The 13,777-nt window shown below is 44.3% G+C and overlaps 1 protein-coding gene and 1 long non-coding RNA gene across 8 annotated transcripts in view; one reads left to right on the plus strand and one right to left on the minus strand.

The window, feature by feature from the left end:
* The window catches only part of NECAB2 (N-terminal EF-hand calcium binding protein 2), a 441,556-nt gene that overhangs the window by 174,714 nt on the left and 253,065 nt on the right, over positions 1-13,777 (minus strand). The window lies entirely within an intron of this gene.
* On the plus strand, positions 3,787-4,531 carry LOC132243585 (uncharacterized). The gene is made up of 3 exons (XR_009455240.1): positions 3,787-3,889; positions 3,977-4,044; positions 4,176-4,531. It is a non-coding gene; the product is annotated as an uncharacterized LOC132243585 (long non-coding RNA).

A 13,777-nucleotide genomic window follows, 5' to 3' on the forward strand; every position in this document is an offset into this window, starting at 1 on the left:
GGATCAGAAGGGACCTCAACATATCATCGAGTCCGACTCCCTGCTTAGGCAGGAAAGAGTGCGGGGGTCAGATGACCCCAGTCAGATGCCTATCCAGCCCTCTCTTCAAGACCTCCAAGGTAGGAGAGAGCACCTCCTCCGTTGGAAGCCCATTCCAAATTTTGGCCACCTTTACTGTGAAGACGTTTTTCCTGATATCTAGCCTAAATCTGCTCTCTGTCAGTTCGTAACCATTGTTTCTTGTTACTCCAAGAGGCACCCTGGTGAACAGAGCATCTCCAATCCCTTGCTGTGTCCCCCTAATGAATTTGCAGGTGGCCACAAGATCACTTCTCAGCCTTCTCTTGCAGAGGCTGAAAAGGTCCAGGTCATAGATTCATAGATGTTAGGGTCGGAAGGGACCTCAATAGATCATCGAGTCCGACCCCCTGCATAGGCAGGAAAGAGTGCTGGGTCTAGATGACCCCAGCTAGATGCATATCCAAACTCCTCTTGAAGACCCCCAGGGTAGGGGAGAGCACCACCTCCCTTGGGACCCCCTTCCAGACCTTGGCCACTCTAACTGTGAAGAAGTTCTTCCTAATGTCCAGTCTAAATCTGCTCTCTGCTAGCTTGTGGCCATTATTTCTTGTAACCCCTGGAGGCGCCTTGGTGAATAAAACCTCACCAATTCCCTTCTGTGCCCCTGTGATGAACTTTCACCAATTCCCCTCTGTGCCCCCGTGATGAACTTCTGAGGTCCCTCAGTCTCTACTCATAGGGCTTGTCCTGTAAGCCCCTAACCATATGAGTGGCCCTCCTCTGGACCCTCTCAAATCTATCAACATCCTTCTTGAAGTATACTGCCAAAAATGGATGCAGTACTCCAACTGCGGTCTGACTAATGCCACATAGAGGGGAAGTATCACCTCCTTGGTTTTATTTGTCATGTATCTGCTGATGCATGATAAAGTCCAGTTAGCTTTGCTGATTTCGTCACACTGACGACTCATGTTCATTTTGGAGCCCACTATGATGGGAGCCCAGGAAGGGTGGGAGCCCAGGAAGGGTGGCTGTGCCTTAAGGAAGTGATACTTTGGGCACAGAGGGAGACAATCCCGATGCGGGGGAAAAGGGGGAGTAGTATATGGCTCTCTGCCCTTCAATGCAAATGTTTCAGGTGGGCGGGACCGGAAGTCCCGCCCCCTTCGCTCTGCCCCTTTCCCCTTTTATGTATGGTGTGTGACGTCACCAACCACACCCCCGATCCCGGTCACGTGGTGCATGACATCAGCAACTCCGCCCCCGACCCCGGTCACGTGGTGCGTGACATCAGCAACTCCGCCCCTGACCCCGGTCACATGGTGCATGACATCAGCAACCCCGGCCCTGACCCCAATCACGTGGTGTGTGACACCAACACCACATGGTTCATGACATCAGAAGGACAACCCAGGCAGACCCTCAAGGCCCAACCCCTCATGCTGCAAGATCCGCCCTAGATCACATGGTGCTGTTATGGCCTATCAGGTTCCTGACCACTCTAAACCCCCCTACACCGGAGCACAGGCGTGGCCTATGGGGTGGTAGGGTGGTGATGTGACCCCTCTAACAACCCGCCCCAACACCCCCAACCAATTGGCAGGGGTTTCAGAGGCCTTAGACCTCCCAAGAACAATCCTGAACCAAGTGGAATGAGTACAGTGGGGGGTGGGGTTTAGGCAGCAAACCCACTAGGTCTATCTGCTTTCCCAAATGACCCCTCTATTTATCTGAGACCGTGCTAAGGCAAGCAAGGGCAGATATGGATTCTTTCACAATGCCTGTAGGCCCACTCACTACACCACCAAGACGGCCTTATAGAAAGCGTTACCGTAGAAATAGTTTTGAGGAGGAGACCTGACTCCTTGCCCAAAGACTCTTTGAGACGCCTGACCCTGTTGGGGAAGAGCTTGTGAACAGGCAATTGGAGGAGACCCAGGGCCTCGAAGCAGACGTTGAGACTTTGGAAGATGGTATCTTTGTGCCTGAGCCTGCGTGCGAAGTAGAGGTCACTGCAGAGGAGAGACCAGTAAGAGACTTGGAGCATGAATGTGGGGGTCTTTGGGTTGTGACGGTAGTGGTGGGGTTCACTTCATGGCACGTGTGTGTTTGGAAGTAGCTAACTAACTTAGTCCTTTATTTGAATTCCTTTGCAGCTAGATGAAGCCTTTTTAATGACACCAGAAAACCTCCTCACCAGTACACCAGAAGGAAGTGTATGCTTCTGCAGAGAACAAAGACCTGATGAGGCTGAAGAGTTAAGAAGTCAGCTCGGCATCAAATCTACACAAGCTCTTACATCACGTGAACGTAAAGTTTTCATGAAGTCTCTTGTTTGTGTTTCCTTTTATGGCATAATGAAATACTGCTTGAGGCAGAGATTTTTGACCTATGCTGGGGGTGCACATTTGACTTAGGGGGTCAAGAAGCCCACGAATGTATTACTTGGTTAGATGAAGACATAAATAAAATAATTCAGGATCTTTGCCAGGAAATATGTCTTGATAGCATTTTCAATGCTGTTATAATCATAGGGTTTGCCAGGAACAGTCTCAGAATTACTGAGAAACACTTAATTCAGGTTAGACAGCTTCTAAACACTGTGTATTCTACAGAAGATCCTAAGGCTGCCCTTCACGATTTGATCACTGAGGAAGATGAAACACTCATACCCCATATTGAACGCTTAATTGGTGCTAGAGATTATAAAACTCTGCTTAAGAGAAGGGATTAGCAAAACGAGTTTGGGGCGTACCTCTGTTACTGTTCTGGGTGGGAGACTGGGGAATGTGAGGCTGTAAAACACAACAATAGTTTTCTACATCTAATGTATTTTAGCATTTGCTTTAGTGTCTTGGATCACATACATACATATAGGGTTTTTTTGTAAAGATAAAACAATGAGACTTAATGGTCATTAGAAATGATAAAAATCCTTCTTAGGAGAAGGGGTAACAAAATAAACTAGTAAAATATTGTAAAAGTTTTAATGGAAATAAAGACTGAATTTAAAAACATATATTCTCGCAGCTTTTGTATGGTATGGGTGGGGTGGGGTGGGGTGGGGGTCTTGTTATAAAGATAAAACAGACCTAAAAAAAAAAAAAGATGACCATAAGTTATCTCTTACCAAAAGGCCTGCTGTAAAGATAAGGCCGACAAGGCATAATGGTCACTGGATATGATAAGAAACACTTCTTAGAAGAAAGTTTAACAAAATAAACTAATAAATATTATAACAATTTTTAAGGGAAATAAAGACTGAATTTAAAAATATATATTCTCACAGATTGTGTATGGTATAGGGGTGGCAGGGGTGTGTATCATAAAGATAAAAAAACAAGTGGCCTGGTGTGTCCAGATCGCCACATGTTTTAAGACTAAAAGGGAGTGGAGGTGTCTTTTAGTGCTGACTATTTTAATACAGTTATATTTTACTTTATACATACACTATTTTCCGGTCGACAATGCATAATGGTCACTGGATATGATAAGAAACACTTCTTAGAAGAAGGATTAACAAAAGAAACTAATAAAATATTATAAAAGTTTTTAAGGGAAATAAAGACTGAATTTAAAAAGATATATTCTCACAGATTGTGTTATGGTATAGGGGTGATGGGGGTGTGTGTTATAAAGATAAAAAAGAGGCCAGGTGTGTCCAGATCGCCACATGTTTTAAGACTAAAAGGGAGTGGAGGTGTCTTTTAGCGCTATTTTAATAGTTATATTTTACTTTATATATGCACTATTTTCCTTAATCTATTATTTAATTTTTAATACAGAGGACTTACTTATTGTATCATTTCATTTATATTACAGAGAGCTTATCAGGTGGGGAAGCCCCAGGCCATTTTACCACAATAAGGTAAACATTATTTTAAAAGGATTGGGTTATTTGTGGCAGTGTTGCTATAATCACACTAAGTTATAACAACTGTTTGTTTTCAAACAGAACCTCTTCTTCTAAAATAGAAAAGCAGAACAAGCACATACAGTCATGTTTTTACCCAGTAGTAAAAGGTAATTTTTCTGAAACTCTGTGTTTCCTGTGGGAGGAGAAGCTGTGTGTAGGGGTTAAGCAAATTTTAAATTTACAGTGTGTGAGGAAAGTGAATTCTCAATGCTGAGATATAAATTTTATATTTCCTAAGTGATCACACGCACCACACCCAAAGAAGAGCAGGGACCTGGGTAGAGACCTCTAAAAGCACAGCCTGCAGATCATAACACCCAAGGATCAGAAGACGGACGGGACAGAACAGAAGGGTACGATTCCTCGGAGGAAAACAAGCCACATACCTCTGAGAAACTCACATGTAAAAAGACTAGGATTCACACCCCCAAAACAGGTGATCTGAACCCTGTGAATAAGAAACCCAGGACTGATTGCTTGCACAATTTACAAAAAGAGGAGAGTCTTTCTCCTTTTTTGAAAGATCATGATTATTGTGAAAAAAGAAGGGGGTTTGGCGTGGTACACACAGGCGTATACGTCTCAGAAAGAGTGCGCAGAGCCCTTTGAAAGATCATGATTATTGTGAAAAAAAAGAGGGGGATTTGGAGTGGTACATGCAGGCGTATACATCTCAGAAAGAGTGTGCAGAGCGCTTTGAAAGATCATGATTACTGCCAGCGCAAAAGGGTTAATTTTACTCAGAGAGGAGGCAGTCTGTGTAATTCGGACAGCAGGCGTAGTCTGTATCATAAGAGGGGGAGTCATGGTAAACGTGGGGGTAAAAATGGTTGGCCAACCAGCAAGTGGCTTGCGGGGAAAAAAGTAAGGGCCTGGTTAAAGAAGAGCGTGGGGAAGACTAAACACCGTTTGAGGGAAAAAAAAAAAAAAGAGATCCCCTAGGGATCCCTCAAACACTTCTCCTCCAATCAGTCCTGACCCTTCACCAGAACCCCCGGAGCCAGAGAAAGGGGATGGAGAACATGGTTTAGGAACCCCTTTAGAGGGTCCCTTAAATGTACCACAGCCACCCAGATCGGACCTTTCACCAGAACCCACAGAGCCAGAGAGGGGAGATGGTGACTATGGTTTATATATGGTTTAATGTCTGACTAAAACTCTGTGCGATGAGTGTAAATCTTACGTGGACAAAAAGCATGAGTGCAAAGGGGGACAGTGCAAACAGTGTTATGGGAAAATCACGGATGTAAACAAACACTGGTGCTTTATGTGCCAGATTAAAGAGCCTGAAGAAGGCGAGGGGTACATTTTTTTATGATTTTGAATGTGTGCAGGAGACGGGTATGCATGTGCCCAACTATATTTTTGCAGTGGAGCTAAAGACAGGGGAAAAAAAACCTCAGAAAGACACAGGCAAAAACCCCAAAAGGGTTTGTAAAGCTAAGCCCAAAAAGCCAGAAAGCACTTGGGAATTTATGGGTGAAGAGTGTCTGTCTGATTTTATTAAGGTTTTTATGGATAAAAAGTTCAAGGACTACACCTTCATAGCTCACAACGCCAAAGGCTACGACGGTTACTTCGTTATCAGCCAGTTATTGAAGGAAAAAATGGGTGTGAAACTAATCACTCAGGGCGGTAAACTCATGTGCATTGAAATGACCAGGCTAGGCATCCGTTTCATAGATTCTTTAAACTTTTTGCCTATGAAACTTAGCAGACTTCCACAGGCGATGGGATTTGAAGGATGCAAAGGTTATTTCCCACATTTTTTTAACAGGGCAGAAAACCAAAACTATGTGGGACCTCTCCCAAAGATGGAGTACTATGGCGTTGAAAATATGATGTCCAGTGAGAAAGGACAGTTTTTAGAATGGTATCAGAATAATCGCGATAAGACCTTTGACATGCAGAAGGAGCTGGCCTATTATTGCCAGCAGGATGTAAAAATTTTGAAAGAGGCCTGTTGTCTCTACAGGGATGAGATTATGAAAATGACACGGCGGGTAGACCGAGTGAAAGTAGATGGTGAACTCCAAAATGTAGTACGCTGCATAGATCCTTTTCAATACATCACGCTGGCCTCTGTCTGTATGGCCATGTACAGGTTTATGTTTTTGGAACCACAGACCGTAGCGCTTCTCCCCCCGGACAACTATCACAGGCAGAAAAAGAGGTTTTCAACCCCATCTATTCAGTGGCTAATGTACATACTGGAGAAAGAAAATATTAAAATGAACATGCCTTACAGGGTGGGGAATTTCATGTAGGTCCCTATTTTTTAGACGGCTATGCCAAAATTGGTGGGGAACCTACAGCGTTTGAATTTAACGGATGCTTTTTCCACGGCTGTGTCACTTGCTACAATGAGAAAGACCAGAACCCTTTGACAGGGACGACCTTCGGGTTTCTGAATTATCAGACATTGCACAAGACCGATTATCTCAAGAAAGAAGGGTTTACTGTTAGGACCATTTGGGAGCACGAGTGGAGGGCTCTGTTAGAAACGGATGGGGAGCTGGCAGATTTTTTAAGCAGAACCCCGCTGCCTTCTCCACTGGTGCCTAGGGATGCTCTTTTTGGGGGCAGAACTAATGCCATCTGTCTATATTACCAAACTAAATCTGGCGAACAAATACACTATTACGATTTTACCAGTCTTTACCCCTTTATAAACAAAACGAAGGAATACCCAATCGGACACCCTGAAATCATTCATGACAATTTCCAACCCCTGTCGAGCTATTTTGAAATAGCCAGGGTGAGACTGTACCCACCGCGAAGTCTTTTTTTCCCCGTGCTATCCACTAGGATGAACGGGAAACTTATGTTCACGCTGTGCCGCCTCTGCGCGGAAACAAGACAGCAAAAGTGTGACCACACAGATGAAGAGAGGGCCCTCCTGGGCACGTGGTGCACACCAGAATTGAATAAAGCTATCACCAAGGGGTACGGAGTAGCTCAAATCTATGAAGTTTGGCATTTTGCTGAGAAGTCTAGCATCATTTTTTCAGAGTACATAAAAATGCACCTCCGTCAGAAGCAGGAAGCCTCGGGCTACCCCACCTGGTGTACTGACCTAGAAAAACAAGAGAGATACGTGGCCAATTTCTTGCAAAAAGAAGGCGTGACCTTACGCCCTGAGCACATCAAACCCAATCCTGCCAAGCGCCAAATAGCAAAATTGTTTCTAAATTCTTTGCGGGGTAAATTCGGTCAGAGAACCAACTTGCCCAACACCAGTATCGTTAGAGACCCTGAAGAACTCTTTGGCTACCTCTTTTCTCCCGCCTATGAAATTTCATCTTGCGACTTTATTGATGATGAGGCAGCCTGCTTGTCTTGGAAAAATGCCAAAGATCATTACACGGTCTCTGGTAACACAAACATCTTTATAGCCTGTTTCACCACCGCTTATGCACGCTTAGAGTTGTACTCGCTGTTAGACAGCTTGCAAGAACGTTGTCTGTACCACGACACAGATTCTGTGATATCTGTGAGCTGCGAGGGAGATTGGAATCCCCCACTAGGTGATTATTTAGGTGAGCTCACCAGCGAAATCCCGCCAGATGAACACATCACAGAGTTTCTGTCGGCCGGTCCAAAAACCTACGGGTACAAGCTGTCTGGGGGAAAGGTTTGCTTGAAGGTGAAAGGGATTACCCTGAATGTGGCCAACAGTGAAAAAGTCAACTTTGAAACCTTTTAGAGATCTTGTTCTAGATTATGGGGCAAACCCCACTGGGGACACCCCTAAAACAATTGTGATACAACAGCGCTCTATCGTCAGGAACAAAAGCAAGTGGACGATAGAAACCAAAACCTTGAGAAAAATGCAGAAAGTCGTTTATGACAAAAGGGTCCTCACAGAAAACTTTAACAGCCTCCCCTATGGTTTTTAAAGATGGATATGCGTTGGAAGCACCCCTTTTCTGTGATTTTGGCAGGCCCTAGCAACTGTGGTAAAAGTTACTTTATAAAAAACCTTTTGGATCACGCTGATAAAATGCTGTCTGTTATGCCTGAGAATGTGGTGTGGTGCTATAGCTGTTGGCAGCCTTTGTATGAAGAACTGCTTTGTAAATATCCTTTTATCAAGTTTGTGGAGGGTCTACCGGACAGTCTTAATGACAACTGTTTGTTTCCTCCTAATAAAATAAATATGGTTGTGGTAGATGATTTGATGGACTCTGCCTGTGACAGCGGTGAAATCGAAAAAGCCTTTACCAAGTACGTGCATCATCGAAATCTGAGCATTATGTATATAGTTCAAAATGTTTTCTGTCAAGGGAAAAGGAGCCGCACCATTGCTCTTAACACAAAATACATGGTTTTGTTTAAAAACCCCAGGGATAAGCGCGGCAGATGTACCCGGGTAAGACCCAGTTCTTTCTAGAAGCTTTTGAGGATGCCACTAAAACACCTTACGGGTATCTGGTGGTTGATCTAAATGCTTCTACCCCGGATGCTTTTAGATTAAGAACCGAGCTTTTTCCTCCCGACCAGCCAGCTGCTTACACTTTTAAAAAAACAGCAGGTGGGAATAAAAAGAGATGATGTAGTGGCAGCCTATTCTTAGGTCTCGGGACGGTGGAAGGGAAACATGTCTAACCGCGTAAAAAGAAATCTGGCTCTCTTAAAACTACTTCTTCAATCCTCCCCACAGCAGAGAAAAGCTATACTCTGCTCCACCTCTGATGATTTAATAGAAGCCATTTCAGAAATTGCTCCGAACACCTTAAAAGGAAACATCCCTTTGACACCGCATCAAATTTGCGTGCTAAAAAAGAGATGCGGGATCATAAAAAACCTAAGTAACAAAAGACTACCTCTTAAAAAAAAGAAACAGCTGGTGAAACAGTCTGAGGGATTTATCGGACCTCTGTTAAGTTTTGCTCTTCCTTTGGTTACGGGGCTTTTGGTTAGCCGGTGATGGAGCATGCAGAAAAAATGTACCTGGTGCCCAAACACGAACTGGAACAATTAAGGGCTACCCAACCGCCTCAGGAAAATATCAGAACCGAGGCAACCCGCTTATTGGATGCTGAAATGAGGAATATTCTCCAAAGACCGGGATTAGAAGAATATGATAAGGCTAAACTGTATGCCACCGTGCTTCAGAAATACCTGACCTATGTAAAGCAGGGTGATCTGGACAGAGGGAAATTAACCCTGTTTCTGCCGGAACAGACACCCCTAGAAGCCGGATACCCCCTAGAAACCCCCACGAACCGTGACACAATCGTTCAGGAAGTACTGGATAACGTGCATACCCGATACAGGAAAAATGCTAAAGTACTGCTCACTAAGCTGAGCCAGCACAAGGATATTTCTTCTTGGGATGATCAAGGGGGTTTCGTCTACAAAGGGATGCTCGTCAAGGGTTCTAACATGCTCGACTTGGTCCGGAGAACCCTTCAGACTCACGCCGGGACTACTAAACATCCGCCTAAAGGCTGGGACATCTTTATGCAAGCCATGGCCGAGCTGAACGTACCATCTTCTGTTATGGGCAACGTTGTGAATCGTGATCATCTGGAACGTCTGAAAGCATCTGCCTCAGACCAAGAAACACCAACAACGCCACCTATGAAGCGAAAAATGGTCTCTAAAACACACTGGCTCTCCCTGTAAAGTTTTACACTTTGAAATAAACTATTCTCTACTGCTATAAATGTTTGTCTATAGAGGATTTTTTTGAATGAAAGCACACACACATTTAAACAACAACAGCTTTATTTACACAGCATCAGCTGAGTGTCTTATTTAGACAAAGCATTCGTGAAAGTCATAGCAAGAAATACGTCTGGGCATGTTGAAACATGTTTTGAGCAGGCCCAGCCACACGAAAATTTTCATATTTACTTTTTACACAATGCATCACCACCCTATCATTTTGTGCTAAATCATCGGAATAATACAATTTTAAAATCTGTTCAAACGACAGCCCCTTGCTACGGTGGTGTAGGAAAAACACACAATGGTATCCGCAGGTGACAGACTGGGGGTCTTGTAACTGTTTCGTTTGAAAAACAGTGCCGGTGACATTCTTGTTTAAAAACAACATAATGCTTTGAGGAAAGAGAGCGCTGTTTGGGGGGTGACCGTATGAGTCGAAAAATTCTCCACGGTTCCGATTCTCCAAGTAAACAGCCAACCAGTGTTCTCCGGGTTGATTATGCGGGTGCGTGTTGACTACTAAGCTCAGGGGCCTTTAAGACTGATGAGTCTTAGGAAGCCAGTCGCTGGGGAAAACATCTAAGAAAGTGTCTTTGGCATAAGGGTCTGAGGATAAAACCCTGATGATCTGTTCAGTGTCCATCTTCACATATAGTCAAACAGGACGTTTCTTCTCTGATTTATTTCTATGACGTTGTCAAAGACCCCATACACGATCATGTTAACCGTGGTGGGCAAAGCCGCAGCAAAGCGTATTTCTGCTCTCAGATTCCTGGTTTTAATCAGTGAATAATGATCAGCACGCTCCTGGTCAGGAGACAGGTCAAAGGCAAATAAGGTGTAGCCCAGAGCAAACTCCTCATGGTTGATGATCAGGGCCCGGTCTTTTGTATGTTTACCGGCTGTCTGTACCAGCTGCATGTATTCTCTCTCACAATTACTGTTTTCAAAATCTGGTTGTAGGGGTTTTGTTGGGGTTTGTTCTCCATCAATGTAGAGGGCCACAAAATTAATATTGTAATGTTTAAAATTAAAGGGGTTCTTAGCATAATTCCCACTAAAGGCATCGTTATCCATGAACCTGATGACGATGAGTTTGGGTAACTGTCCCAGAAACAGATTCTCCTGGTTGCTGACTTGGCTGCCGGCAGGAATGCTAAACACTTTCATACCCACGCGGGTCTACGGGGTATTTAGCGTTGGCCGTAAGCAAGTCCTCCGCGTGGCCCAATCGGACACCCGGAGCTACCTTCACTTTTTTCACAAAAAGTGAGGCAGATGTGATTTTTAGTTTACATGGGCCAGCCACTGCGGTACCCATCAAGCAGAAGGCATCTTTGCTACGTGTCAGCTTAATTTTCACATCCATGCCGTTCAGCAACAGTTTTTCTTGAAAAAACAAATAGCTATGGAGATGACCAAGCAGCTCTACCTTTTTGCTCCGGTCTGTCAGATTTGCCTGTCTTCGAAACCCCTGATTATGGCCATCCCTTGCAACCGATTCATGATGCCCGGGGGTATCTTTGTAAAACAGGCCAGCAGAAAATTGGGTGGCGAGGGTGTCATCGCTGTAGTTGAGATTCAATGAAGGCTCGGTAAGGGTAACAGTTGTTGCTCTGGCTTATGAGACAGTCTCCCAGAGTGACATCCAGCTGACTGAAGACAGAGGCTAGTGGATAATTCACCAGACCCACTGCAGCCCCGGCATCAAGATCCATTCCATCACCTTTTACAATCTTGCAGCAAAGCTACAGCAGCGTGTTGTTCAATTCCATGTAATCTTCACCATTCCCAGCTATGAAAAAGTCAAGGGGGCTGGACTCGGTAATAGCCGAGAGTGGGGGGATCTCAGCATACAGGCTTTTCTCAATGCAGGTCTGCGTTGGGGTTATTTGAAACACATCCAGTTCGGATTTGGCACATTCTTCAGACCCACTGTGAACAAAGGCCATGGCGGTTAAAATATATTTCTGTTTCCTCCAGGAGAGTGTCCCTTCTTTTTCCCAGGCTGCTTCTTGGTTTTTTGTGTCTGGCTTCCCCGTCGACTTACCCTCTTCTTTTTAAGGGGTTGTGGAGGTCCTGCACGTCCGGAGTCCGGTACGTCTTTCTTTTAAGGCTCTTTCTTTGAATATACATGAGGCCGGACCCCTCCTGCTTTGCCGACTTGACCACTTTCTCTAGGACAGCTAGGGAGACATGGCCGATCACATCTTTGGCTATGTTTTGTGCCGCATTTTTAGCGTGGGGTTTAATAATCTCCAGACCCCTTCTCAAAAGTGGAACAGCTTTTTCAAAGAGGCTGCGAAATATACCTCCCACACCAGCCCCATACATCACGGGTACCCCATGATATCTGGGAAGGCCATACCCAGCCTGGGCTTTATAATAATTTCTGTACAAATTAGGGTCCTCATAGTTTTTTACCATTACCATTGTACTTTTACTTATTTTTAAAATCTCAAAGTCTTCTGGGGGTGTAGGTGAAGCTTAACGATCACCTTACCAAAGCAAAATGAGACGTGTTTGTTCTGATCCATCTTTATTTCAATGCTGATTGTGTCGATGTGACGTGGACTGATGGGGACATAATGCGGGTTGTCATATGTGATGGTGACAAACTCGTTGTTGCTTCCACGCACCGGGACACAACGTAGCAAAGGTACCGAAAACTCCCCGACAAGCTGATGTTCCACAATATCTGTGTAGACATACAGCGAATTGAACCCTCCGGTAATATCAGCTGGGAAGGGTGTTTTTTTAACAGAGACTCCGGGTAGCATTCCCAAAATATAGGCTAGCTCACCATGCGTATAAAAACCATAAGAGTTATCTTTGGCTTTAAGTCTCACTTTCCCGAACGCTTGGTCATAGTGCATAACTAATTCGGGCGGAGTAGGGTTGTTGGTGATTGTATTGTTTATAAGATCCAGTAACTCTGTGATGGATGTATAATACCGCCGAGACAGGCTGTACCCCCATTTTTTAGTCCCAGAAATAATTTTGAAAGGGGTGTCTTCGTTGATGTTGTTCCAGCTGTGTGGGTCTTGTATTTCTGCTAACCCTATCTCCCAGTTCCCCAACAGATCCAGAGGTTTAACCAGTTGTATGGTAAAGTTTGAGCTGGTGTTCTGCGGAAAAATGCTGGAGCAAGCGTTGCTGGGTAAAGTAATGTAAAAGTCACCATCACACATCTCGACCTTTTGACTGAGGTACCCCTATATGTTACAAACTTGGGAGGCTTCCACCCAACTGTTAAATTTCGATGGCCACCCCAACCATTTTACCAACAACTGCTTCTTTCTTCCTTTTCCTTTCGTTGCTAGAACTTTTTCAACCCTGTAAACTCTGTCCTGTTTGTAGTTCTTCAGGGTAGAAAGAACCCTCAATAGGTTCATCTTCGTAATCTTTTAGGCGGTATACAGGCGTCTGCACACGTCTAAGGACTTCATCCACTATGAAAATCTCATCAGTGAATGTTTGTTCATAACCTTTTTCAAACCGCCCTTTGGCTCTAGACACCCTCACGTGGTCTCCTTTTCTAAACACGTGTGCTGCTGGTTTTATTTTGAAATAGTCCCCGTACACAGCTTTCCACACCCGTGGAGAGTTTGAGAAGTTCACGTCAACAGGCCTGGTGCGAATAGTTCTGTGAAAACTGTGGTTGTAGCTCTTTATAAACTCTGGTAACACATCAATGTAGCAAAAGGTGTTGCGGGCTGCAAAATACCTCCACATCTTTGATTTTAATGTTCTGTTAAACCTCTCTACCACCGCCGCTTTCACTTCACTATTTGTCACAAAATGGTGAACATTATACTGTTTTAACAGCTTACTTAAAGACTTATTTAAAAATTCTTTTCCCCGATCAGTCTGTAATTTTTGAGGTACATGGCCCTCTGTAAAAATGGTTTTAAAGGCTCGAGCTATTTCACCACCTGACTTGTCTTTTAGACCTACGGCCCACGCATACTTTGATAATATGTCTATCACTGTTAAGATGAACTTAACCCCGCTGTTGCGTTTAGAAAACTGCTGCATATCCACCAAATCTGCCTGCCATTGTGCATCAATATCTGAAACAACAGTCTTGTTTCTTTTAAAATGTCTTCTTGCCGGTTTGTGCAGGGTATAAGCATCCTGGTCTGAAAGCCAGGCACTTCTGTT

The sequence above is a fragment of the Alligator mississippiensis genome, chromosome 10 (genome assembly GCF_030867095.1).
Source record: "Alligator mississippiensis isolate rAllMis1 chromosome 10, rAllMis1, whole genome shotgun sequence".
Taxonomy (NCBI): domain Eukaryota; kingdom Metazoa; phylum Chordata; order Crocodylia; family Alligatoridae; genus Alligator; species Alligator mississippiensis.